Source organism: Zonotrichia leucophrys, chromosome 1A (assembly GCF_028769735.1).
Source record: "Zonotrichia leucophrys gambelii isolate GWCS_2022_RI chromosome 1A, RI_Zleu_2.0, whole genome shotgun sequence".
NCBI lineage: Eukaryota > Metazoa > Chordata > Aves > Passeriformes > Passerellidae > Zonotrichia > Zonotrichia leucophrys.
The window spans coordinates 70,132,901-70,160,544 of NC_088170.1; the positions used below are offsets into that span (position 1 = coordinate 70,132,901).

Sequence of the window (27,644 nt, forward strand, 5' to 3'; positions counted from 1 at the left end):
AAGGGAAAAAACCAAAACCTTGATCAGCTGCCTGTGGGAGCACTGAGATCTATATTTGGAACTGGGGAAAACACGCTGGCAAAGAAGGCAGCAGAGAATCCCCAGCCTTCAAAGTCTGAGATTTTGCTATGTATTCAAAACACAGCTGGAGCAGAGTGCTCTGAGGGAAAAAGTAAAAGCAACAGGACTGGGAAAATCAGAGATGATAGCAGGATCAGGGAATCCCAGAATGGTTTGGTGTTGGAACCCAGGCTGCTGAGAATTGGAGATTTCTGTGCTGACCCCCAGGAGAACCCTGCACTGACCCGAGGCCTGGAGAAGCTTCCAGAATGGAATGATGGAACTGGGATTGTGGGTGTGCAGTTTGAACAGAAGTGTGTGATATCACAGGGGGGAAACTCAGAGTTTAAGGGTTTAGACTGCAGTAATAGATATAAAGCATAGGGTTTATGTATATCTATTACTGCAGTAATAGATATAAAGCATAAGGCTGGTCCTTCTTCTTCACCTTCTTCTCCATTGGGTTTGGGTGGTTTTGTGTAATTGGACAAAAAAGTTCCCCATTGTGGGCATGGGTGGTTGGTTATTGGGTTAAAAGTGAAAATAATTCAAGTTTCATTTCTTAATTGGACAGTCTATCCTTAAAAGGCCTTGTAGAGAGAGAGATGGGGCTCCATTTTTAGTTTGTTATTGAAGTGCTGTAAAACTCATGGTTTGTGAGACTGTGACATAGATAAGAACTAATAAACATCTGAGTCCAACAATAAATACCAACTCACACATTTAACCCCAACTCTGGCAAAAAAAAAAAAAAAAAAAAAAGAGAGATAAAAACTCAACATTTTGGGTTGGAAGGGACCTAAACGAAATCCTGCTCCAGCCCTCTGCCACAGGCAGGGACACCTTCCATAGACCAGGTTGCTCAATGCCTGGATGGGGATGGGGAATAAGGTTTAGAAACCAAGCTTCAGAGGGATGCAGAGCAGTGGATTTGCTGCACAGGATCAGGCACTCTGCACACCAGATGGGCATCAGTCAGCAGTGACCAGCATTTGCTGGCTCATAGCAAATGGGAACTCCTCCCAGATGAAGAGTTTACAAGGCCAGGCTGATGTGGTTAATGCAGGGCACAGCTGTGTGCTCCTGGAGAGCCAGGATCCCCCAGGGAAGCACCATCAATCCTGCAACTGCACCAAACCTCGCAGGAAATGGGCTGGACACGCAGCAGGAGTGGCAACATCAAGGAAATGCTGTTAGCAGCGCTGTACTGCTGGCAGGGAGAGTCAGAGGTGCGATAATTTCTCTTCTGTGGTGCAGGGTTTGCAGCAGAGGCGAGAACAGAGTCTCTCTTTATGCTTTACTCAGCATAAAATCTCCTGCTTTCATTTATGGCAGGCATCCAGCCCCTTTTGGAGCAGCAGCCACCAGCTCTGGATGGGGCCAGGGAAAAAGATCTGACACAGCAAATTCTTCATGCTCAGCTTCTCCTGTGAGTGGCTGCAGGGAGCAGATGAGCCAGCCCCATAAAACAGGGGTGACTGGGCCATCCCAAATCCCAGCCAGATCCCCAGCCCAGCACACCCCTGGGAAGCAGCATTTGCTGCTGGCATTTGCTCTCCCAACCCTAAAAAAAATCTGCATTTCACTGCAACCATTAGCAGAATTTTGATATTGACAGGAGATTCTGAAAAAGAAACTTTCAGATACCTCCTTGTTTTATTTGCTCTGCACTTCCTTACTCTGATCAAATTCCTAAACGCTTCTGGGTGGGTTTTTAGGCACCCTGAACCTCCTGGGCAGACATGTGCTGCTCATTTTGTCACTCTGCCTTCTGCATGACAGCTCTTCCACCAACTGCTCCCTGTCTTTCAGCCCTCCTGCAGGTCAGATGAGGTCAGGTGAATCTTTTTTTTCATCTTGTAGCACCCAGGGCAATTAGGTCCCAGTCTGGACATTCAAAACTTGCACGTGTCAGCTGAAGTAATCTATTCCTGCTGCCTCCAAGGGCTTGGAAAGAGCTCTTGAAGGGGTGTCAGAAGGATAAAAAGTCCATATTTCTGCCCCAAAGCTCACCAAATTCCAGGCATCTTCTGCAGATATGAGATTGCTACAGAGCATGACCTCTCCTTCACAAATAATACAGCACCAAATAGACGTTTTTTAAACTAATGCTAATTTCCTGCATGCTATTCTTGGCTTTCCCTTACAAACCCCATAAAAACTGCATTACAATTGTTTATCATTTTAAACCATTCTGGCATAACAGTACTTTTTGTGATGTTCAGAATGAACCAGGGCACAGCACAGCTGCTGCATCCAGAGCAAGAAACACCCAAGATCACACCAAACAAGATCTGCCCTCTTCAGACACTTCCCCTCAGAGCATTCTGGTTAAAAAAAAACCTTAAAACTTCTGTCCCCACTTGACTTGGATGTTTTGAGCAGGCTGAAGGGCAGCTGAGCTGCTCCTGAGCCAAAAGGGAGGCGCAGGGACAGCACTGATGGAGAGCCCCACGTTTTCCAAGCAGAGGCTTCCAGCTGAGACCCAATTTCCAGCCCAGCAGCAGCACTGGGGAAGGACTCTCTGTGCTGAGAGCTGTAATGAGGCACTGTGGACACAAGCCCTGATAAGCTGCAGCTTTGGGAGTATTTCAAGGGAAAAGAAAAAATAAAAAGCAGCCTGACAGCTGTCCCACCACCGTGCCGTGATGTCCCAATTTACAGGTGGTACAGGAGGACCCAAAAGCAGAGAATCAGCATCAAAACTCAATTCCTCCTGGCAGAAATAAAAGCATGGATAAAGCATTATTAATTTGCTGTTAATTTTCTCTCCCAGTGACTTTGTGACAAGCCCAGCTACTGCCAACACATCCAAAGGCCAAAGGAAAGTTATTCTTAGAGGCCAGCCCGGCTGTTGCTGCAGGATAAATAATCCCAAATCATGCCTGAGCGTCCTGAGCTGCTGCTGAGCTGGACAGGACACCCGTGGCCAGGATCAGAGGCAGGCAGGAGACAGAACAGAGCCCATGTGGGTGAGGAGATCATCACATGCTCTGGTTGTTAACAGGCAGATTAGAAAGGAGCTGCTGTACACACAAACACACAAATTCAGTGTTTGCAGGGACATACACAACTCCATCCTGTGCAGACACATTTATTTTTTGCACCAAAATGCAGCAATCGCCGTGCAGGGCGCTGTGTGCATGCATAATTCCAGTGAGCATTAGCAGCAACACCTACAGCTCAGCTTGTCTGACATGTTCTGTGCCAAGGCTCACTTTTAAGGTCCTCATTACTTTGACAGACCTGAACCACTCAGGGGACAATTTCCTGAGCTCAGTGTCTGCCTCAGGCTACCAGCTCTGTGGAAAGCTGCATTCAGAATGACTTGGCCAATGCTGAGAACTAAATTAGGGGAAAAGTTTTTGCAAGTTACTGGCTTTAACTTTTTATTTTCTATATTTGACCTCTGTTAGATTCTTCCTGCTGCCTCACTGAAAAGGTGGCAGGCTTTGGGGCAGGGAGGAAAAATCAGAATGCTCCTTCTCTTGGGGCTAAAAGTCTGTGTAAATTTGTCCAAGTTGAGCATCTAATAACACAAATATTGCAAAGAAAAGTTTTGATTTTTCCACTGCTCCTAGGATGGATCAGACAAACTTGAGCTTACCAAGACAGGAGAATTGATCCTGATGAGCAACCTGGGATAGTGTAAGGTGTCCCTGCCCAAAATTATGTAAGTTATTGTGTAATTATTATTAATAATAATTGAAATTATTGTGTTATTCAACACAAACCAGTCTGTGATTCTGTGACTTGCCCAAGGTCACACAGAGCCAGCAAAGCAGAGACAAATCTTCATCCCACAGGTTGAATTCCCAGCTCAGTGCCACAGCAACAACTTTTATTTTACAGAGCTGTAGGAGTGTGGTTTTTGTTGGTAGAATGATGAAATTATTTTTTGTCTTTTTAAAAGGAATGAAGTTTAGAAGTTGTTTTTTTTTTTAATTAAATGAAAAACACTTTATAGGACCCAGAGGACTTTAAATTTAAAGATAGTTAATTTGACAAAAACTAAAAAGTTTTGTTTAAGTGTGTTATAAGCTTCTAAGAGCTTATTAGACCTAACTCAAAAATGTTACTATAACACAGAGCCAGGCATGCAGCACCAGGGGAACCTCCTTCACCTCTGATTTTCTCTATTTAATTAGACAAAAACTAAAAAGTTTTGTTTAAGTAAGTCAGTAGAAAAAGAAAAGAATACAAAAACTAACTGCTTTTGTGAAGTGTTTTACTAAAAGCAAAAATGTTTAGCACCTAGTTCAGTTTTTCTGTTTGTTATTTTGCTTTTTATGAAACTTTTTTTTTTCTAACACTGCAACAAAAGCTATCTTGCTGATTTTTATGCCTCCAAAGGTATCTGAGCTATCCTAAGGGTGTTGTTATAAGCCTCTAAGAGCTTATTAGACCTAACTCAAAAAAGTTACTATAACACAGAGCCACGCAGCAGCACCAGGGGAAGCTCCTTCACCTCTGATTTTCTTTTTTCTTATCTCCTTTGGTGTTTGTATGAGGGATACACACCCAAAAGCACTCACAGTATAAATTCCCGTCAGTCCTAACCCATTCCCTGCCCCAGCACTTTCCCAGCATCAGCAGAATTTGCATCACACACCCGAATGTCAGCGCTGGAGCCACTTTAAATAGTTCAGTGGTCACCCTGCTCAGCTGTGGGATGCAGGGATGCATCCAGCACGTCCTGAAATGATACAGCAGAGCCCAGCTGCTGGCACCCAGCCTGGGAGGCCGGGGGGAGGAAGGGAGGAGGCGTCTGCTCCTGCTGCTCTGCTGCTAACGCTTCCTGCAGCTCATCCCTGTGCTCCCCCACACTGACCAGCAATGACAGGAGACACTGCCAGCACCTTCTGCTCCACGTGGGCAGCTTGCTGCTGCTGCAAAAAGGCAAAATCTCCACTTTTTCTCCCATAAATATCTCCTCTGGTCCACTCAGACACAGATGGGAGCTGCAGATGCACTTCACAGACCTGACCCTTCATCTGCATGGACTGTTCCTGGTGCTATCAGCAGCCCCACAAATCACCCCAGTGTCGCAGACATCTTTTATGAAAAACCCTTTCCTTAGGATTTTTTTCTCCTGAGAAGCTGGAGGCCTCAGGAACAAATTGTAAACATTGATTATCTGCTGCTGTGGAATGCAACAGGTGCATCTGGGATTGGCCCATGTTGGTTGTTTCTAATTAATGACCAATCACAGCCCAGCTGTGTAACCTTTGTTATAATTCCTTCTTATTCTATTCTTAGCTAGCTTTCTGAGGAAATCCTTTCTTCTAATCTTTTAGTATAGTTTTAATGTAATATATAAAATAAAATAATATTATATATATTACAATATATGATTATGATATATATATTATATACAATTAAAATATGTATTATAATATCATATCTAGCATATCATAAAATAATAAGTCAAGCCTTCTGAATCAAGGAGTCAGATGCTTGTCTCTTCCCTCATCCTCAGACCCCTGTGAACACGGTCACACCCCAGAGCAGCCACAGGGAGGGTGATGCAATTGTTCTAGCTGTTTGCACAGCCTCATCATTGCAGATGCATCACCACAAAGCACTGGCTGTGTTAGGACAGGTGTTAGACAGAAACCCAGCAGCAGAGAGGGGCACGTGAGCAGGGCAGGCTGCAAAGGACACTTTAGTTTGCAGTGAGAGGTGGGAGATCTGGGGTTGTGCTACCCAGAAGAAAGTTATTTGTTTGCTAAGCCAGCTGCATGCAGAACTCTAATTTAATCCAGATCCAAACACCATCTGCTTTGTTCATCTCTGCTCGCTCAGGATAAAGGCACCTGTGGCTGAGACAAGAGGTGTTTTTAATGTGGGGGGCGTGCAAAGGTCACCTCTGTTCATAAAATCCTGCTCACAGGAAATGGAGGCCTTGATAACACAGCTTTTAAGAGGTGAGGAAACACTATTAAGCAGAAACACTATTAAGCAGATGCCCAGGTGCTAAAACAGTAAAATCCACAAGCACTGTACCAATGTGTGCTCCAGCCCCTTATCCTCACCTGGTACTGCCTCCACCTCTCCACTCCCTCCAAAACAGAACCTGCTGCTCCCTTCCCTCTCCTCACAGGGCCCCAGAGCTGCACTTGGGATGCCACACAAGCCTCAAATGCTGTGAAAAGCTGTAAATCCGTGCCCATTACCCTTGGGGATGCAGTCACAGCTGTTGGGACATGAGGTAGGAGCATCCTCCCTGCTCCTGGAGAGCATCACCTGTGCTCCACCTCCCTGGGCTGGAGGACACAGGGCCTTCTCCTGCCCCCTTTGTGGCTGGGACATATGTGGGGACTGGTTTGAGTGACCCAGCATCACTTAGGCAGGAGGATGGGCTGAATTTTGCCCTTGACTAGAGTTAGAGCCTCTAATGTTTCAGTTTGGACCGAAGGAAAAAGGCAGAGGGAAAGAGGAATGGAAATGAAGTCTGGATTAGAGGAAAAAAGCAGAGGGAGAGAGGGATGGAAATGAAGTCTGGATTAGAGGAAAAAGGCAGAGGGAAAGAGGAATGGAAATGAAGTCTGGGTTGTTAGTGCTGGCATCAGGCTGAAAACAGAATTTGTCACCTGTCTGTATCTTAAGATATAGAATTTGTCACCATACTACTGTAACTCCACAAATGAAACATAAAAATGTAAACATTAAAAATGTAAACATAAAAAATGGAAACATAAATGGAAATTCAGCTGGGCTGAATTTTGCCCTTGACTCGAGTTAGAGCCTGTAATGTTTTAGTTTGGGCTGGAGGAAAAAGGCAGAGGGAAGAGGGGTGGAGATGAAGTCTGGGTTGTTAGTGCTGGCATTAGGCTGAAAACAGCAGTGTCTTGTGCTGGGTGCTGTTGTAATTTTTATCTAATTGGGAAAGATAAGATATAGATATCATTTCATAAGAGTTTCAAGATTTCTTATCTGAATTCGTAAGATTTGTCTTAGATATGCTATATCTTAAGATATAGAATTTGTCACCATACTACTGTAACTCCACAAATGAAACATTAAAAAATGTAAACATATAAGGTCCTAAACATTCCAGTCAAGCATGAGCACAGCATCTCTTTGTGACCAAGAAAATCCTGTAAAAATAAAAATTCTTCCAAAACTACTTAGTTTTTTTTTTCTAAAATTAAGCATAGAAGACTAGCACACTAATGTTAGAGCTGGGGATTGCATCTAGGGGTCACTTCTGGGCTTATTTATATTTTTACCTTAGTAAAGCAAAAAATATAGTAGTAAATAGGGGGAAAAATAGGGATTTTGGGGAAAAAAAGAAACAGGACAAGGCAGAATAGCTTTAAATTGAAAGAGGGCAGGTTTAGATTGGATATTTGGAAGAAATTGTTCCCTGTGAGGGTGGTGAGGCCCTGGCACAAGGTACCCAGAGAAGCTGTGGCTGCCCCTGGATCCCTGGGAATGTCCAAGGCCAGGTTGGATGGAGCACCCTGGGCTGGTGGAAGGCACCCCTGAGGGCAGCTGGAAGTAGAATTTTAAGATCCCTTTCCACCCAAACTATTCAGTGATGCTCTGAAGAAGCAGCAGCCCACAGAGGCAGCTCCCAGGCCAGAGTGACTTTGCCAGCTCAGGGTCAGCAAACAACTCCAGCAGCACAGCACCAAAGCCCTGCTGTCACCATCATATCTTCTGAAAAATCCCCTTGCCCAGGATTCTTCTCCTGGGAAGTTGAGAAGCCTCAGAGGAAAAGGAAAACAATATTATCTCATTTGCTTCTCCTGTGTTTTGCTGCTTATCCAACAGGTGATTGTTTCCTTGGATTTTGCTGTGGATTGTTTTGACTCTTTGGCCAATCAGTGCCAAGCTGTCTTGGACTCTGAAAAGAGTCACAAGTTTTTCATCATTATCTTTTTAGCCTTCTGTAAGTATCCTTTCTGTATTCTTTAGTATAGTTTAGTTTACTATTCTTTAATATAATATAGTATCATAAAATAATAAATCAGCCTTCTGAGAACATGGAGTCAGATTCATCATTCCTGCCTTCATCAGGGGTCTCAGAAAATACCACACCCTGCAGCCAATTTGTGAAAGGGGCTCAACACCCCAAATCCTGCCCTGTCCTCTGTCTCTGCACCAAATAGGAGACCCCAGCAGCTGCCTGAGCAGGGAGCCCCCAGCTCCTGTGCTGAGATAAAAACGGCGGCGGCGTTTCCACACAGGTGGGAAGTTGCTATCACAATTCTGGGGGTTATTAATAACAAGATATTTCTTCTCTGGGGCCAATTTATGATCAGGGCTCAACACCCCAAATCCTGCCCTGCCCTCTGTCTCCACAGTAAATAGGAGACCCCAGAAGCTGCCTGAGCAGGGAGCCCAGAGCTCCCAGCTGTGCTTCTACCAGAGTGCTGGGATAAAAACCGTGGCATTTCCACACAGGTGGAAAGTTGCTATCACAATTCTGGGGGTTATTATTAACAAGATATTTCTTCTCTGGGGCCAATTTATGATCAGGGCTCAACACCCCAAATCCTGCCCTCTGTCTCCACAGTAAATAGGAAACCCCAGCAGCTGCCTGAGCAGGGAGCCCAGAGCTCCCAGCTGTGCTTCTACCAGAGCACTGGGATGAAAACCGCAGTGTTTACACACAGGTGGGAAATTGCTGTCACAGTTATTGGGGTTATTAATAACAAGATATTTCTCTTCTGGGGCGATTTGTGATCAGGGCTCAACACCCCAAATCCTGCCCTCTGTCTCTACAGTAAAGAGGAAACCCCAGCAGCTGCCTGAGCAGGGAGCCCCCAGCTCCTGTGCTGGGATAAAAACGGCGGCGGGGTTTCCACACAGGTGGGAAATTGCTATCACAATTCCAGGGGTTATTAATAACAAGATATTTCTCCTCTGGGGCCATCTGCATCCCACACACCCCCACAAATCCGGCACTTTCCTGTTCCAGTTACAACAGCCAGGGCAGATAATTCCCTTTTTTCCTTTTTTCCCTCTGCCTTCCAGCCAGGCACGAAGGCAGAGCTCAACAGGCAGTTTGCTGCTCCAGACCATGCAGACAAACATTGTGCCAAGCCCCACGAACTCAGAGCTGGGGTTTTCTTTCTACCAAGGTGCCAGAAATAATACAAATAAACTCTTCTTCTCTCCCTGGCTTTATATCTGCAGCTCCCACACATCACTACCAGCAGGGCTTTAAAACTAAAACAGACTGGGCCTACGTGGCTTGAATTTATGCTGGAAATTTATCTCTTCTTGCTGAAAGCTCTGTGTTTGCTTGATCTTCCTGCCTTCCGAGCCCTACAAGTGCCACATGTTGCACAGCTGGATTCCTGACAGAGAAAGAAAACAGGAGGGAAGAGAGGACAGATATTTTATATATATATATTTATATATTTATATATACGTGAATGGCCAAGGTTTTCAAAAGTCACATGTGAACTTCAGGAAAGTGCCTTCAAATATCTCCAAGGGACCTGTGCACAGGAGAGACACAGCTCTTGAGCTTCCTAAAATCTGCTCTCCACAGGTAGAAGCAGAAGGAAAAGGAAATGGGGCTCCAAAGGACTTGCTGCTCTGAGGATGCTCAAGTCCAGCCCTTGCAGGAGAGGATTTGCAGCAAAAGCTGTGCCAGGGAAGGCTGGAGATAAGTCAGACAGAGGAAGAAGGACAGATCCACGTGGCACTGAGGGAAATGAGGAGAATTTTTAATTCTCAGACTCGCTGGGGTCTGGCTACTAAAATAATTCTGTGTTTTCCCAGCTCCAGGAGAATTTGTGCACTCTCAACAGCTGTAACAGGGGAATATCCCTGCTGCCCCAAAAACATGGGCAAGCAACATCCCCTTCCAGGGTGACAAGCCAAAGGTAAAGCATGGAAAATTGAGGGCAAAAAATCCTGTTCATCTTGAGCAGCACTTTAAAAAAATCCCAGCAAAGGAGAAAATGAGGAAAACGTTATTTCCTTTGAAATGGAGTACTGCACTCTGTAACAGGAGGGAAGGAGGGGGGAAATCAAACCCAAAGTGAACCAGAGATTCAGTTCATAAACACAGGAGAAGGTCAGCTTCCTCCTCACCAATAACTCTGTCCCAGAGGAGCCCAGCATGGCATTTGAGATAGGGCAGATATTTGATTCCTTCCTCTGCGTGGGGAGCCTGACACACACATCCTCCATCCATCCATCCATCCCCAGCATTGCCAGGGGCTGGGCTGGGCCCCTCCTGCCTCAGCAGCAGCAGGAACCAGTTTAAAAGCTGCTCCTTGAGCTGAGGAAGGGATTATTTTATTCCTGTGCTTGAGAAGAGGCAGTGGCTGTAAAACCTTCACCCTGAGCCAGCAACAGAGAGACCTTGGGAGAGGATGATGATGGGTGGTGAGAGAAGTCACCCACTGGCAGAGAGCAGTGCAGGAGAGACGGGTGAGAACAGCCCTGCACCTGGAGACCCTTTTGCTTTTTATAAAATAAAGCTGATTCTGCTGCCTGTGTTCCAGGGGAGGGAGAGGCAAGGCAGGAGAGAAGACAACGACCAAGTGATACCAAGAGGCAAATCACTGAGTGAAAAGGCTTCAGATGATGCCTTGAGAAGTCTGAGTTAGAGCAGAGGCTGGGCAGAGTTCCAGAATAAAGCAGGGATTTATTCACAGGATCTCCTCCATGGATGCACCTTGGGCAGCACCAGAGCCCAGCCAGGGCTGCACCCAAGATGAACCAAAATGGCCCCAAAATGCACGAGCGCTCCCGGGGTCTCTCCCTGGGATCAGTTCTGCTCCATTTGCCCCTTGCAGTTCATTGTCCCACTCCAGCTTCAGCCCAGGCAGTCCCACCCTGCTTGTTTTTCTCTCTGCAGCCCACAGGGTTTGTGCTCCTGGGCTGAGATTTGGGTCATTTGTCCTTGGTGCCCAGCTGGAGCAGGAATTGTTTTGTCTCCCTGCTCTGTGCACAGAGCTCACCAACACTTAATGTGAAGCCCAGACACTAAAGCAGCACAGAATGTGGAAAATAGAAAAGCCAAACCTGAGGCATCACCCCTGTCCCCAAGTGCCACATGCACAGGGCTCTGAAACCCCTCCAGCAATGGGAATACCAGCCCTGCCTTGGGCAGCCACTGCCATCACTGGGAACCCTTTCCATGAAGGAATTGTCCCCAGTGTCCCCCCCGAGGCTGTTCCCTCCTGTGCTGTCCCTGTGCTGGCCATGGAGCTCCCCAGAGTGCCCTCGTGCTCCCTGCACAGCTCGGCCTCCCCAGCCCCTCTGGGCAGGGCCCAGCTGGGACCAGAGCCAGGCCTGGCCCCAAAGGTCGGATTGTCCCTGGGCCAGCCCCACCTGGACATTCCATGGGCTCCAGGGGTCACACGTGGGATCTGACACAGCAAAACCCCACACCTGGACCCACCTGAGGTTCAGCCCATGGTGTTTGTGCTCCTGGGCTGAGATTTGGCTCATTTGTCCTTGGTGCCCAGCTGGAGCAGGAATTGTTTTGTCTCCCTGCTCTGTGCACACAGCTCACCATCCCATAATATGGAGCTCAGACCCACACACTAAAGCAGCACAGAATGTGAAAAATATAAAAGCTAAACCCTGAGGCATCACAAGCATCTCACAGTCACTTCTCCATACCCTTGTACAAGTACTGGAGCAGCCTCAGAATTGTCCTCCCACACAAATCCCAGAAGGAGGGGAGGCAGAGCAGGGCAGCAGAGCAGGGCAGCAGCCTGAGTGGCCAGCAGGGCTGTGAGTGAGGGAAATGTGGCTCAAACAACCCTGTGCACCACCCAGCAGGAGGCAGGGAGACCTCTGCACGTGTCCATGCACAGCCAAGGACTGAAAAGCAGAAAAGCAGATTGTCATGGAGCTCCAATCTGCTTGGGATCTCCTCCAGGCTCGTGGCACCTCGTGCTGCCCCACTTGAGTGCTCGTGGCCAGGCTCCAGCTGAGCCACTGGGAAGGAGGAGAAATGCTCACAATCATCCCCTACCCCTGAAAGCCCCTCAGAGACTCCTTTGTCACCAGCAGGGCCTGGACCAGCACCTTCTGAAAAGCACTGAGGCAGCCAAGTCCAACTGGAGCACATTCCCAGACACAAAGGTTTGCCCAAATTTGCTGTATTTATTCCCAATTCTGTGGTGGAGGAAAACCTCAAACTCTTTTCTTTCTTCCCTCTCCTCCCTACCAGCTGGAAAACATCTCTCTGCCACCAGCATCTGATCTAAGGATACTGCAGGAAAAAGTAATTTTTTTTCTTTTTTTGCCTAAATCCCTCCTAACTCCAGCTATTGCAGCAAGGCTGCTCTTCCTTCTCCAAAAATCTGGACCTGCAGAACCTTTCCTGAACTGTGAGAGAAAATTGGCAGTGATCTGTGAAAAGTGCAGGGTGAACAGATTGGCATTTCCAAAGCATGTGCAGTTTGCATTTGTGTGTAGCAATGTGCATATAAATGTGTATTTTTATGTATATGTATAAAACATACACACACACACACATATATATCTATATATATGGAGTTGTATTTAGGGAAAAAAAAAAAAAGGCATCACAACTTCCAGCAAAAGATAATGAGAGAGCTGGGAAACGTGCAGGCAGCATGATGCAACTCCCATTCCTTGCTCACACTGCAGGACAATCAAGGCTTCTTCTCTGAAATGAATGCAGAAAAAGGGCCCAAGCAGCTGGGGAAAGGGTGATGCTGGTGAGAAATGGGCTTTTTTTGTGGCTCATGCATTGCAAAGTGTGTGTGTGTGTGTGATGAGTCAAAGTCTGAGGGCTGCCTTGTGTCAGCCATTGACTGTGCCAATGACAGCCTTTAATAACACCACTTACAGGCTCTGGAGCAGGGGGAGGCAGCACAAGGGGGGAGGAGAGAGCTTCCCTCGCAGGCTGGTGCACACAAAGCATCCCCAGGCTCGCCAAAATGTGTCACAAGAACCCGTTGATGGCTCCATAATTGCAGCCCACGCTGCAATGTGTTGTTCTGAGAGGCAGCAGAGAGCACAGCCAGGAGAGCAGATTTGGGTGCACGGCCAGGAGGACGTGGGGACACCATGGGGACACTGGGGACATCATGGGGACACGCTGGGCTGAGGTAGGGGTGGCCTGAGTGGGGTTTAGGGGCTGATCCCAATCAGAGCAGCTTTGGAGGACATGGGGATGTCATGGGGACACTGCAGACATCATGGGGACATGCTGGGCCCAGGTAGGGCTGGTCTGGGTGGGATTTTAGGGGTTGATCCCAATCAGAACAGCTTTGGAGGACATGGAGACATCATGGGGACATGCTGGGCCCAGGTAGGGCTGGTCTGGGTGGGATTTTAGGGGTTGATCCCAATCAGAACAGCTTTGGAGGACATGGAGACATCATGGGGACACTGGGGACATCATGGGGATAGGCTGGGCTCAGGTAGGGGTGGACTAGGTGCTGATCCCAATCTCATTTCCCAATGCTCCAACTGGGTGTTGTGTGTGCTCACACCCAGGTTTATACTGGGAAGCAACCTGGAAATTCCAGAAATCCCACTCAGAACAGGTCAAGCAGGGAGAAATATCTGCAGGAATATGCAAGTCCTGCTGCCCAGCTTGGTTCTCAGCATGAAAAGGGGAAACAAGTCCCTGCCATGTCTCATGGATGCTGGAGGAGCTCCTGGAAAGCTGGTGAAGATGCTGAAAATCCTCAGCTCAGCCCAGAATTAGAAAGCTTTGGGAAGAGCTTCAGGAGCTCCTGGTGTCCTGATTATTTACTTCTCCAAGCTCACACCCAGGTTTATACTGGGAAACAACCTGGAAATTCCAGAATTACCACACAGAATAGGTCAAGCAGGGAGAAATATCTGTAGGAATATGCAAGTCCTGCTGCCCACCTTGGTTCTCAGCATGAAAAGGGGAAACAAGTCCCTGCCAGGTCTCATGGATGCTGAGGAGCTCCTGGAAAGCTGGTGAAGATGCTGAAAATCCTCAGCTCAGCCCAGATTTGGAAAGCTTTGGGAAGAGCTTCAGGAGCTCCTGGTGTCCTGATTATTTACTTCTCCAAGCTAAGGAGAGACCTACTTCACACACCGCCTCCTGGAGAGGCGGAACAATCAGGCATGTAAAACAAGGAGGAAATGGAAATCGACTTGATAGCTCCTTCCCCTTCCTAATGGGGAATACTTACCTAATTAGGCCTGCTTGCTGTTTCCTCTCTTTGCTTTCTTTGAGACATTATGCAGAGAGAAATTTGTCCTAAAAGTCGGTGCTTTCATTCTGGGGCATCCCCTCGAGTGTTTGCCTTGCTAAAGGAGCAACTCCTTCATAAAAGAGGGGGAAAATCCCTCCTGAGTGGCTCTAAGGGGTGTGGGTTTAGGTATCCAGCTCCTGCCATGGCTCTCCTCCCTTCTCCATCCCTCACCCAGGCAGAGTTTGCAGCTCCAAGGTGCCTCCTGGCCCATGTGAGCAGCTCCTGATCTCTGGGAATGACCTTGGAAAGCCAGAGGATGCAAAGGTGGCCAAAATGACCCCACCCTCAGTGGGCTTTTGGAGGCAGACCAAGACACTGGATGGTCTCAGGGCTGGTGGGACCCACAGGGGCTCCCAAATCAGCCCCAAATCCATTCCACCACTTGGATGACCTCTCCAAAATACATATCCAAGTAGTTGGTGCAGCTCATATTGTAAAAAAAGGGTGGTAGAAGCAAACCCAAACCCTCCAGACCTATATGGACAAGGGTGACCCAACCAGGACACAGCAAGCTCTCATTTCCCATAGCCAGAGAAACCCCACTCTGCTGCCTTTCATCACCAGAAGGGGTTGGGATGTGCAGGAGCACCTCCCACCCCTCAGGATGCTCCCAACCACCCCTACAACAGAGCCAGGCTGGATGTGACCCTGGGGTCTCCATTCACCCCTAGACCCCTCCACTGGCCCCCTTTATCTCCCTCCATTTCCAGGAACAGCCCCCATCCCCCTCAGCCCTGCTCCTTCACCCCAGGAATTTTTTTTTTCTCTTCCCTGCAGGGAGCAGAGCTTCCAAGAAGGAAAATGCAAAGCCCAAAGGGAACGACTTCAAGCAGGGAGAAGGCTGTGCAAAGGAAGGTGTTTTATTCCTGCCTGAGGGGGTGCTTTCAAGAACCTCCTTTTGTTTCCTCAAAGGCTGCCAAAGGTGGAGACCTGCAGGCATTCAGGGAACTCACCCTGCAAGCAGCAGCAGCAGAGATTCCCCCAAGCCCAGGTCTCTCTCTGCCTCCCCAGCATCCTGCACTGGTCCAGCCATTCCTGCATCCCTCCCCAGCCCATCTCCACCTGCACCTGCAGCACCTGTGTGAGAGGAGGGGCTGAGCCACCCCCTGCAGCTGCTCCAGAACTTCACCTCCCAGTTTTGCATTCAGCATCCAGAAAAGCTGTGTTGTTTTGCTTTTCTCTTTCCTTTTCTTTATCTTTTTTTTTTCTTCTTTTTTCTTCCACTAGGCAATTCCCAGGGAGCAAGAAAGAACTGCACAGCTAATCCCTGCTGCAAGCCAAGCCCCAGCCAGAGAGGGAAGGCAGCCCCACTCCTCCCAGTGCCCCTGGACACCCCTCCATCCTGCCAGCACCTCCTGTCCCCACTGAGCCACCCCTGCGCAGCATCCTCAGGGCTGCCAGGCTGTCAAGGACAGCAGCAGGGAGGTTTCCTTAAGAGCCACCTCTGCAGCACAGCCAGCTTTAAGGGAAGCTGCGAATCTCTGAGAATGCAGGAGAGCCCTTTGCATCCCTCTTGCACCTCCTGAGCATCCCCAAAACCAATGGATGTGCTGGATAAACGGGGTTTCTGCTGCTCCTACCCCCTGCACACATTCCTGGGGGGCAAGACCCGCCAAAGCAGGATCCATCCCACCCATGGGCACTGGGGAGTGATGGTGAGGGCAGGCAGAGCCATGGTCTGAGCAGGGCTTGCTCTGCTTGGCCCTTAAGACCCCCCAAAGCAGGATCCATCCCACCCATGGGCACTGGGAAGTGGTGGTGAGGGCAGGCAGAGGCATGGCCTGAGCAGGGCTTGCTCTGCTTGACCCTTTGCAGGTCCAGGAGGGCTCAGCAGAGCAGGACCCCAGCACAGGAGCATCAGAGGAGGGACTTGCAGACTCCAGCAAACACTGAGGAGCAGCAGAGGCAGAGATAAGAGCAGGTATTCACCAGGCAATGCCCACGAGGAGCCGTGAATGCAGATTTGTGCTGGATGAGCAGACATTGTCCCAGAACTTGATGCACCCCGAGTAGTGACACGAGATTTACCAGTTTGGAGATGAGTAAGCTCATTACAACACTCAAATCCCCCTCCAAAGGAGGGATCTGAGGAGGAAAGGGACCTGTGACAGGAGCAAACTGGGGGATTTGTTTAACCAGATCAGCCTGCTGGGCTAGCACAGCACGGTTCCCTGCCTCCAGCGTGGATAAACCTGCATTCCCAGGAAGCTTAACCCCCCCATCCCACATGGACTGGGTGGGCAGTGTCCCACAGCCACCACTGGGGTCTGCTGGGCACAACCCTGCTTTTAAGGCATGAAAAGAAGCACCTTTCAATAATAAATAATAATGCTAAATATGTGTTTCTATAGCAACTCATCACCATAGCAGCTCAGCACAGGAGAGAACTCGGAGCTCATCCCGCCGTCTTCAGGGTGAGGAGGCAGCTGCCCTCCCAGAGGGGGCTTCAGTGGTGGCACAGATGGACTTAGAGCAAGAAACCCCCCTCCAGGTTGTCCCTGAGCACTGCCCTCCCTGGGGAAGCTGTGGGGATGAGCTGGAGAGGAGCAGTCAGGGATCCAAGCAGTGATTGGGGTGTGGAGTCTCAAAAACACCAAGTACTGATGTCACTGAAATCCCCAAATCATTCCTAGGATCCAAGCAGGGATTTGGGTATGGAGTCTCAAAAACACCAGGTACTGATGTCATTTCTGGGATCCAAGGAGGGATGGGGTATGAAACTCAAAAATACTGGGGACTGAGGTCATTGTAACCCCCAAAATCACTGCTGGGATCCAAGGAGGGATGGAGTATGGAGTCTCAAAAATATCAGGTACTGAGGTCATTGCAATCCCCAAATCACTCCTGGGATCCAAGCATCGATTGGGGTGTGGAGTCTCAAAAACATCAGACCAGATGTCATTACAACACCCCAAATCACTGTTGTGATCCAAGAAGGGATGGGGTATGAAGCCTCAAAAACACTGGATACTGAGGTCATTGCAATCCTCCAAATCATTCCTGGGATCCAAGGAAAGATGGGGTATGAAGTCTCAAAAATATCAGGTACTAATGTCATTTCTGGGATCCAAGAAGGGATGGAGTAGGAAGTCTGAAAAGCACCAGGAACTGATGTTATTGCAATCCCCAAATCATTCCTAGGATCCAAGCAGGGATTTGGGTATGGAGTCTCAAAAGCACCAGGTACTGATGTCATTGCAATCCCCCAGATCACTTCTGGGATCCAAGCAGTGACTGGGGTGTGGAGTCTCAAAAACACCGGGTATTGGGGTCATTGCAATCCCCCAAATCATTGCTGGGATCCAAGCAGTGATTGGGGTGTGGAATCTCAAAAATACCAGGTATTTAATATATACTGATATTTAATATAATACTGATGTCACTGCTGGGATCCAAGGAGGGATGGGGTATGAAGTCTAAAAAGCACCAGGAACTGAGGCCATTGCAATCCCCAAATCACCCCTAGGATCCAAGCAGGGATTGGAGTGTGGAGCCTCAAAAGCACTGGGTATTTAGCTCATTACAACACCCCAAATCATTCCTGGGGTCTAAAGAGAGATGGGGTATGGATTCTCAAAAGCACCTGGTACTGAGGTCATTGCAATTCCCAAATCACTGCTGGGATCCAAGGAGGGATGGAGTAGGAAGCTTAAAAGCACTGGGTACTGAGGTCATTGCAACCTCCCAAATCACTGCTGGGATCCAAGTGGTGATTGGGGTGTGGAGTCTCAAAAATACCAGGTATTTAATATATACTGATTTTTAATATAATACTGATGTCACTGTGGATCCAGAGGGATGGGTAGGAGTCTCAAAGAACTGTTGAGGTCATTGTACCTCAAACGTTCTGGTGCAAGAGGATGGGGGTATGGAGTCTCAAAAACACCAGGTACTGATGTCATACAATCCCAAATCATGCTGGACCCAAAGTGTGATTGCGGTGTGGAGTCTCAAAAGCACCAGGTATTGAGGTCATTGCAATCTCCAAATCATTCCTGGGATCCAAGGAGGGATGGAGGGAAAGGAGGCTGTGACGGGGGACAGCCCCACTCACTGTCCACCCAGCAGGAAATGGGAGAGTGCAAAGGGTAAGGCACCACCAAAAGGAGGAAACTCCCAAAATTATCCATGCAAATACCCCTCAACACTTACACAACTCAGGAGAACAGCTTAAAAACTCCACGTGTTGCTCTGCTTTTAGCAAGACAAAGAAATTTGCACCAAAACCCTGACAAGTAGAAGGAGTTCCCCAAAACTGCCCAAAAACTCCTTTTTCCAAAGCAGGAGTTTTCCAAAACAGCCCAAAAACTCCTTTTTTCCAAGGCCCACCTTAATTTGGCTGTGGATTTTTCTCCCCTAGTTTGTCCATTTAGGAAAAACCCAGGATTTTGAATGGCTCCACAATTGGTGTGGTTGTATTCCCAGCTCACCTGTTCTCCCTGGCAGAGCCTTTGCCTTGAACAGAACCTGCTGTTCCTCAGCACCTCTGAAAGCCTCTCCCCAGCCAGCAGAAGAAGGTGGTGGGACAGTCCCCATTAGTGACAATTATCCATGGACATGATGCCATTCCTCAGCTGCTGAGTGAGTTCCTAACAAGGACCCCCCTGGTTTTATTCCCTTCACAAAAAAGAGTCATTTTTAAAGATCATTAGAGCAAAGGAAGCATTAGGTGGTGGCTGAAGGGACAATGACTTCTAGGAGACCTCCCCCATTTGATAGATGGGGAAACAAGAAGCCAAGGAAGCCCCTGAGGGCCGTGGGACAGCTCTCCATCAAACCCAAGTCTCCCTTTGGCAGCCCAGGAGAAGTTTCCCTAAAGTAAAATGAAGCTGTGTAGCACACCAAGCACTTGCTATTCCATCAATAGGCAATTGTAACAGGATACACCTCCTTAGTCTCTAAATGAGTTTTCTTTCCAGCACTACATTATAGACAAATCCCCTGTCACAAAAAACAAATAAATCCCTTTTCACAATCAAATATGCTCTAACCAAGTCAAACAGGGCCACACGCGCGTGCGGCGAATCCGCAAAGCTTCCCCCACCTTCCCAGCCTGACCATCCTCCCTCCAGCTGGGGAAAGAGGCAAAAAGGAGAGGAAAGGAAGAATATTTGATGGGAGAAACAAAGTGGCAATTTCCCATTTCAGCTGGGAATCGATGTGAGTGCTCTGCATGTTCCTGCTCCACTGGGGCTGAGCTCTCACCCAGACTGACACAACACCAGAGCTTGACTTAGTGGTGCTTCATCCCAGCAAGATATTTTTAATTTAAACCCTGTCACTGCTGAGGATGAAGCCATCCAGGCTGTAATTTACTGCTAATTCATCCTCCTGATCCCTATAACTCTAAAAGTCACCAAGAAGTGTAATGCCCAGCCGGTCCCCAGCCAGGCTTGGCATGAATGAGCATCAGGGAGCTGCTGGCAGCAAGTGTGAGCTCCTCATTCAGAAAAAACAGCAAATATAGAAATATTAACCATCTCCAGGTGGTCACCAGGCCAGCATCACCTCACTGTTTCCCAGGAAAACACCACTGGGAATAAACATTTTCACCAGCCTCACCTTTCCTCCCTTGTGGAGTGTTTTAAGCTCCAGGAGAAATAACACAGAGGTTGTGGAGCCTCATTTCACAAACATTTATATTCATTTGGCTCAAGGATCAACATTCATCCCTTTGGCCCTTGCAGGAGAGCAGAGGAGGGGGAAATGAGTGGGTTTAGATCGTGCAAATGCCTGTAGTGGAAAGCTAACCTGTATTATCTGCATCAGAGCCACACATTCATCCTAGCAAATCCCATAAATTTATTTATTGCCAATGGCTGGGTGGGAAAGCCCCAGCAGATCAGTGTGGGGATAACAGAGGTGGAGGAAACTCAGAGATCAGGCATGAGAAGCAGGAGAATCAGAGGTCTCACATCTCCCTTTTGGGTCACAAGTGCAAATTCTGCCACACTCAGCAGGACTTTTTATTTATTTATCCCCATGCAAAAGAAGCCTGGGAGTCTCAGCCACTTCACTTTTGGGTCTGGATTCCTGTTCCACTGCATGAAGCATTTAAAAAACACTTTTTAAAGGGGGGAAACCCCTCTCAGCAGCAAAGCCTGGTGTAAAAGCAAGTCACAGAGCCTGCAAATGATCTCTCTCACTCTCTAGTGATTCCAGGTGAGGTCAGAGCCAGGGATGGGGGTTTGAGCCCAGTCACTGCTCTCCCCCCGGTCTTCAGGCTCTGAGAACTTGGTGTCTTTTACAAGTATTGGTGTTTGAGGTAGGAACAGCTGGGAACATCATATTTCAGGAAAAAGTTGGTTTCCTCCATGGCTCCAGGAATCCCCTTGGAAGGGAACATGTCCCTGGCAATGTTCACATCAGCTGGAGGGCTACAGGTGTCTAAAATAAAGTGGACTCTGGGTTTTCAAACCATTGTTCAGGGCCTTCAGAGCATCCCTGGGGGCTCACAGAGGGTTTTGTACCAAGGAAAGGGCTCAGGACAGAGCCACATGACACAGGGGACACAGAGTTGGCACCTCTAACCTGGGTGGCTGCTCAGCCCCTCAAGGAGGAGGCAAACTCACAGAGCTCATGTACCAACAAAAAAACCCCAGAATATTCTTTGGGATGAGTCAAAAAACCCCAAGGGATAATGCCAGACACAGAGAATCACCACACAGCCTGTGGGGAACTCAGCAGGTCATTTTTGCAGCGATGTCTCCATTCCCAAAGGTGATTAAAAACATTTTGCAGCAAATTTTAAAGGCACTGGGACTGAGGTCCATGAAAGCACAGCTGCTCCCAGGCCAGTTTTCTAACCTAAAATATTTGCTTGTCTCTGCCCATGGCAAGGTATTGGAACTAGGTGATCTTTAAAGTCCCTTCCAACCCAAACTGTTCTGTAATTCCATGATTCTTTCTCACTTTAAAACACCTGTTTGCCATTTTAACTGGAAAAAAATTCAATCCTGGAAATGTCCTGTTGTGTCCAAGGGCTGCTCTTGGCTGTTGAAGCTCAGACTGGAGGGCAGGCACCACTCCCTGCTCTCATCAAAATCCCACTGGGGCTCAGTTTGCATTTCAAGCTGGTGAGTGAGAATTCCTCATCAATAAATGTAGACTGAGTTGTTTGCCTCTCTGTGCCTCAGTTTCCCAATCACTCAGGAAATGAGTGGATGGTTCTGTTTTAAAAACCTGTGCCTCAGTTTCCAATTGCTCAGAAATCGAGTGAATGATTATGTTTTAAAACCCCATGCCTCAGTTTTCCTATTCACACCACAGAAATTGAGTGAATGGTGATGTTTTAAACCCTGTGCCTCAGTTTCCCTATCCACACCATGGGAATTGAGTGAGTGGTTATGTTTTAAACCCTGTGCCTCAGTTTTCCTATTCACAGCACAAGAATTGAGTGAATGGTTAAGTTTTAAAACCCTGTGCCTCAGTTTCCCAACTACTCAGAAATTGAGTGAATGATTATGTTTTAAAACCCCATGCCTCAGTTTCCCTATTTATAACACAGGAATGGAGTAGATGGTTATGTTTTAAACCCTGTGCCTCAGTTTCCCTATCTACACCAGAGGAACTGAGTGAATGGTGATGTTTTAAAACCCCGTGCCTCAGTTTCCCTATCCACAGCATGAGAATTGAGTGAATGGGTATGTTTTAAACTCCCATGCCTCAATTTCCCTATCCACACCATGGGAATGGAGTGAGTGGTTGTTTTAAAACCCCGTGCCTCAGTTTCCCTATCCACACCACAGGAACTGAGTAAGTGGTTCTGTTTTAAACCCTCTGCCTCAGTTTCCCTATTCACACCATGGGAATGGAATAGATGGTTCTGTTTTAAACCCTGTGCCTCAGTTTCCCTATTCACACCACAGGAATTGAATAGATGGTTATGTTTTAAAACATGTGCCTCAGTTTCCCTACCCATACAACAGGAATTGAGTGAATGGTTCTGTTCTAAAACCCTGTGCCTCAGTTTCCCTATCCACACCACGGGAATTGAGTGAATGGCTCTGTTTTAAAACCACTCAGAGCCTGAGTGAAAAACATGTGGGCAGCACTACGTAATTTTTTTTTCCTTTTTTTGTCGCAGGCTCCTTGAGAGCTCAAAGCTGAGGGATATAAAGCACTTTTCAGAGGAAGACAGGCGGGCAGGGAAGCACGCTCATCACTGATGCCCTGCAGGAAGGCACTGGACTCTCTGCACAGACGGGAAGTCTCCTTGCCTTGGGCGCCTGGAGCTGCTGTCCCTTCCAGCCAGAAGGAAGGAGTGAGAAAGAGCCCTCTGAAGCCTTCCAGAGAGCCAGAAAGGGTCCCCAGATGCTTTGTGTTAGAGCATGAAGCAGTTGGAGGGCTTTGCTGGGGGGAGCAGTCACATCCCCAGTCACAAAACGCATCCCTGGCTGGGGAGGGAGCACATGGACAGCTCCCTCATGGGCAGCACATGAGACTTTGGAGTCTCAGCTATGTGGGACCCCGCTTTAGAGGGGTTATAAATAATAAATAGATCAAGAGCAGCCAAATGACTCCCAGGACACCACGCCATCCCGCTCCCAAACACATGTGGGCAGTGCCAAGCCCCAAACTCTGGCACTGCAAACTCCAAAACTCAGCAGCAGCCCCACCTCTGACACCCTCCCTAGGTCAGACCAGCGTGGAGCACCACAGCATCCTCCTCAGGTCTCCTTCCTCACACAAAACTGATTCCCACACGGCTTTAACCCTCAGCACAACCCCGAGCATCGTAAGATGCTGCCGGGCTCATCAGACGAACCCAGCCCCGGCACAGCGAGCGGGAGCTCGGTTTGACTGCTTGGTTTTACTGCATCCCCTCGGCATCGGGAGGCAGAGACAAAGCGGCGCGGTAAGAGGAAAAAGATGCAACACAAAAGGGGCGCCGGCATCTCTCCTCCCCCTCGTCAGGCTGCGAAAGTGCAGGAATTGATATGAAAGCGGCTCCGGCAAGGCTGAGCCCCCCGGGATGGAGCTGCCACAGACGGCTCCTGCCTTCCCGGCAGCGCAGCTCAGCCCAGCCGCTCTCCTGCCTCTGCTCAGCCCTTGGCTTTGCCTCACCCACCCCCTCCCTGCTCTCTGCGCTGCTGGCAGGTGAATCCGCTGAGAAAATGCTCAAATATTCGCTCTCCCTGCGGAGAAGTTCAGCGTGTCCCTCTGGGCTCGCAGCATCCCTCCCCAGCCGCGCACAGCGCGTTTGACAGCAGTGCCGGCGATCCTCGAGCAAATGCTTCCCTACAGCACCGCGACTGAGCATCTAAAACACCCGTCTTGGACAGAAACAGCACTTAGATCATGCGGCTGGCATTTATTTTAGGTGGTGTCGACACCGCCGGGCGCCGCACGTTCGGGATGGGACAGGGAGAGAAGAAGCCTTGGAGTGATGCTTTCGGAAAGGAGACACCCCACGGAGGGTGGGTCTGGGCAAAGGAGGGGAGAAAAGCCCAGATTTTCGTGCCGGTGCTGGGGTTGCGTGTTTAAACCTGGCTACACACGAGAAACACACACACACACATCTGTTGCACCGCTTGAAACCCGGCTTAGCGAAGGATCCCACACACACAAACAAACAAACAAACGCGCACTTCCCCCGGCAAAAAAAAAACCCAACAAAAACACAAAAACACAAGCGAAACGCTGCTCGTATCCCCTGCACCTCCAGCCAGAGGCTTAGGCGGGGGGAGGAAGCACCTAATCCCACGCTGGGAGGCACACGCCGTAATTAAAATCACAGAAATTAGAATCACACAAGCCCGAGCCCCCCGTGCCCCGCTCGCGGGTTTCTACAAACAACACCCGGCTGAAACAGAGGGCAGCTAAGGAAAATGAGTTAGCACGCTTTCCACGCTCCGAAATATCTGTGCACGCTCAAGATAAGTCCCTAGAAGGCTGCGAGCACTTTGCATCGGCTGTAAAAATCTCCCGGCACCGTCATTGTTCCCGCGGATCGAGAGCATCCCCCGGCATCTCGGGGTCCCGCTCCGAACCGAACCTCTCTGCATCACTCACCCCACAACCCGGAGAGCACCAAACCTCCCTCGCTTTTCCCAAAATCTCTTTTCCCGACAGCGAAGGGAAGCTGTGGGCTGTCAGGTGTGTTCGCAGCGAGCAGGGCTGGGAAGCAGAGCGGGGTGGGGAAGTTTTGCGGGAGAGGTGCGGAGCCACAACGCGATCCAGAGGCTCCTTCCCATCAGGGCGAGCCCTGCTCGGGGCTCCTACCCCCGCATCCCTTCATCCATCCCTTCATCCATCCCTTCCCCGGCACAGCGAGCAGATGGAGCCCCGGGAGGAGGATTTCAGGATGGAGCAGCCACATGCAGCCGCTACAAACCCAAACAGCCCTGCTGGGGCTGAGCAAGCGGGTTTGTTTGTCTGGGAGCAACTCGGCTGCTGCCGGAGTATTAGATTTCCAGCGAAACAACGTGGATTTCCAGCGAAACAACGCGCGGCTCGGTGTTTAGATCACTTCTCCCGGTGTACATCATTTAAGGGCATATGTCTGATCAACGCGGAGCATCGATACGCAGCACACACACATGCACCGAGGGAAAGGAGGCAGCTTCGGCAGCGCTGACTCCGCAGCCGGGATTTGGGCAGGGAAACTCTCCAGCACCTTGCAGGAAGGGAAGCCACGAGGGTCTGCCCTTCTCTTTCAGGTGTTCACCACCAGGGATGGCCCCTGTCCCCTGTCCCCATCCCTGGGTTATCCTCCCCGGGAACTGGGCTCTGCCTCCAGCCCCGTCCAGCTGCAACCTCACCGGGAGCAGCAAAACTTTGGAAATGCCTCCAGCTCCTCGCCCGAGGAGAGCTCCGGAGCATCGCAGGGGGAAAACACCCCCCGAGGGGCGGCAAACCCGCAGCCGGGGATGCCGGGGGTGACGAGGGACGGGCTGCGGGCTGAGCCGCTACCTCCGCGGAGAAAAGTTGAGCCTTGTGCATGGGGGAAAAGCCATGGGGAACGGGGGACAGCGGGCACCGCGTCCCCTCCGCGCTGGGGATGTGCAGCAGGGGGGTCCCCGCCGCGCCCCCCGCCCAGCATCCTCCCAAGGCGGGCCGGGAGGGGCCGTGCCCGAACCCCCGGCTCAGCCCGCTGCCCTCGGGGGTCTCTGCCCTCCATCCCTCCATCCCAGACCCCCTTCCCGGGACCCGGGGGTGGCCAGCAGAGATGGGGGCGCCTCCCAGACCCCCTCCCTTGGCTGCCGCCAGGTGTGCAGGGCAGGTACCGCTGCAGCCCCGCCAGCCCTGCCGGGGCATCCTCCGGGGCATCCACCGGGGCATCCTCCCGCAGCCCGGGCGGGGCGGGGGCTCCTTACCTGGGAATGCTCCTGGCTTGCTTTGGGTGGGTTTTGGTGTGTATATATATATATAATAGATATATATATATATATATTATATTTCTTTCCTCTCCTTTCCCCCCACTTCAGTCTTCAGAGCAGGCGCCGCATTGACACTGCAGATGGTCTCTGTGTGCGTGTGTGTGTGTGTGTGTGTGTGTGCGCGCGTGTGTGCGTGTGTGTCTCTCTCCAATCCCAAATACTCCACGGAGGCGGAACACGGAGCCCCTCTCTCTGCACTGGGCAAACCGTGTCTGGCTCGCCCAGAGCCGGAGGAGGAGGGGGGGAGAACGGAGGGGGGGAAACGCAGCTCCAGAACGCAGCTCCAGTTTTCACTCCCCCCCCAAATCACCCCTCCCCTCCTTCCCCCAGCCCTTCCCCCCCTCCGCCTCTAACCCAGCCGGCAGCGGGGGGAGCCGGGCAGGGGCTGCGGGATGCGGGCAGAGGCTGCGGGATGCGGGCAGGGGATGCGCTACGGGGCCATGCCCGGCTCCGCGGCCTCTCTGCCGCCCGCCCGCCCGCCGGGGAGGGCTCGCACTGCGGCTGTCTCGCCAGCCAGCCCTTCCTTCCTCCCCAGCCCTCCTCTCTCTCCAATGGTGGCTGCGGAGCCGGCTTGGACACCCAGGCTCTTTTGCAAACACAGGCACACACCCCTTTCCGAAAAAAAAAAATATATATATTAAAAAAAAGAATAGCTGGAGAGAGGTGTAGAAGTGCTGTGGCAACCGCAGCCTAATGCACGGGGGAGGGATAATAAAAATAATAAATAGAAAAATGAAGCGATAATAAAAATCCCTTTCTATCCTTTTTCTCTTTCTTTCCTATTTTTTTTTTAGCTTTGCAGAGAGAGTGGCCGCTCGCTCCTCCTTTCTCCAGCCCACCCACCTCCGGGAGAGGGGAGAAGGCGGAGGAGCGCAGGTTGCCTCTGGACGGGGGTCCCCCAAGGCGCTTTTCGTCGTCCTAAAGTTTGCAGGGGCTGGGGAAGGGGCTGGGGACGGGCGGGGAGCGGGGCCGCCTCCCGGGGCTGCCGGCGCCGCTCTCCCCCGGCTGCAACTCCGGCTGCTGGATTCCTCCTCCTGCGGTGCCTTCCCTCGCTCCTACTCACTACTGACACCTAGGAGCTCCAGCCTGATTGGGCTAATTGGGAAACGTCTCTGCCCTCCCCGAAAAACAGGAAAAAAAATTTAAAAAAAAGGAATAAAACCCAAAACGCACTCACGGAATCAAGCGCATCTCGCTGTCTGCCCCCATCTGCTCCTCAAAAAAAAACCTTTCCCGGCTTTGCTTGGCATCTCCTTTCCCTTTTCCGTGCCTTCCCTTCCCTCTCTGGGGCTCTCCCCCGGCTCGGAGGCAGCGAGGAGGGGAGCGGGGCGTGGGGAGGATTGAGGAAGATCAATCCCCCAGCTGGGGTGAGCAATAATCCCGGAGAGCGGCTGCGAGCTGCTCCCCTGGCCCGGGCTGCCTTCCACTCCCGGCAGCCGCAGGAATAAAGGGACTTTTTAGAAGCTGTTGGTGCTTCCTACCTGAGTTTGGTGTCCCCCAGCGCCCACCCCAAAAGTTCATTCCGTGTGTGAGAGCCGCGCTCCTCCCCGCAGGTGATGCCAGAGCCGGCAGCAGGTGTGGGAAGGGCAGGGATGCTCTCAGGGTGGTGATAGCAACAGGGCTGCTCCCCAGCGAGCCCCGATTCCCCGAGGATGGGCGCCTCACAAAGGTCTGAAAAGAGGAGAGAAGCAGCTGGGGGAGATCTCCTCTGCTTCCAGGGGGGCTGGCCGCGCTCACGCCAAGGAGAAAACTCTGCAAGTGGCCCTGCAGCTTCCCCTTGCCCAGCAGAAAGCACAGACATCCGGCAGGGATGCAGGGGGGTGCTGGGGAAGGGGTGCCAGCAGCCGAGATCAGAGGCAGGAATCTCCTCTCCAGGGGTTGTGCAGCACCAAGCACAGCAGGACTCCCCCTCCTCCCCACAGCCATTGACAGAAAATCAGCCTTAATCCCAGCTTAGTATTTTTAATTATCTTAAATTTATGCCACAAAGCACGGGGGCCGGGGGCTGTCTATT

The 27,644-nt window shown here is 50.2% G+C and overlaps 1 protein-coding gene across 3 annotated transcripts in view; it reads right to left on the reverse strand.

The window, feature by feature from the left end:
* PLXNA4 (plexin A4) overlaps positions 1 to 27,128 on the reverse strand; it is a 505,817-nt gene extending 478,689 nt beyond the window's left edge. Inside the window, exon 1 of one of the 3 annotated variants that reach the window (XM_064703091.1) lies at positions 27,112 to 27,128. The gene's annotated coding sequence lies outside the window, so the exon portion shown is untranslated. Of the gene's footprint in view, positions 1 to 25,567; positions 25,906 to 27,111 lie in introns of those variants that run through there. The other 2 variants (XM_064703090.1, XM_064703092.1) reach the window with 2 other exon arrangements.
* Between the last annotated feature and the right edge of the window lie 516 nt (positions 27,129 to 27,644).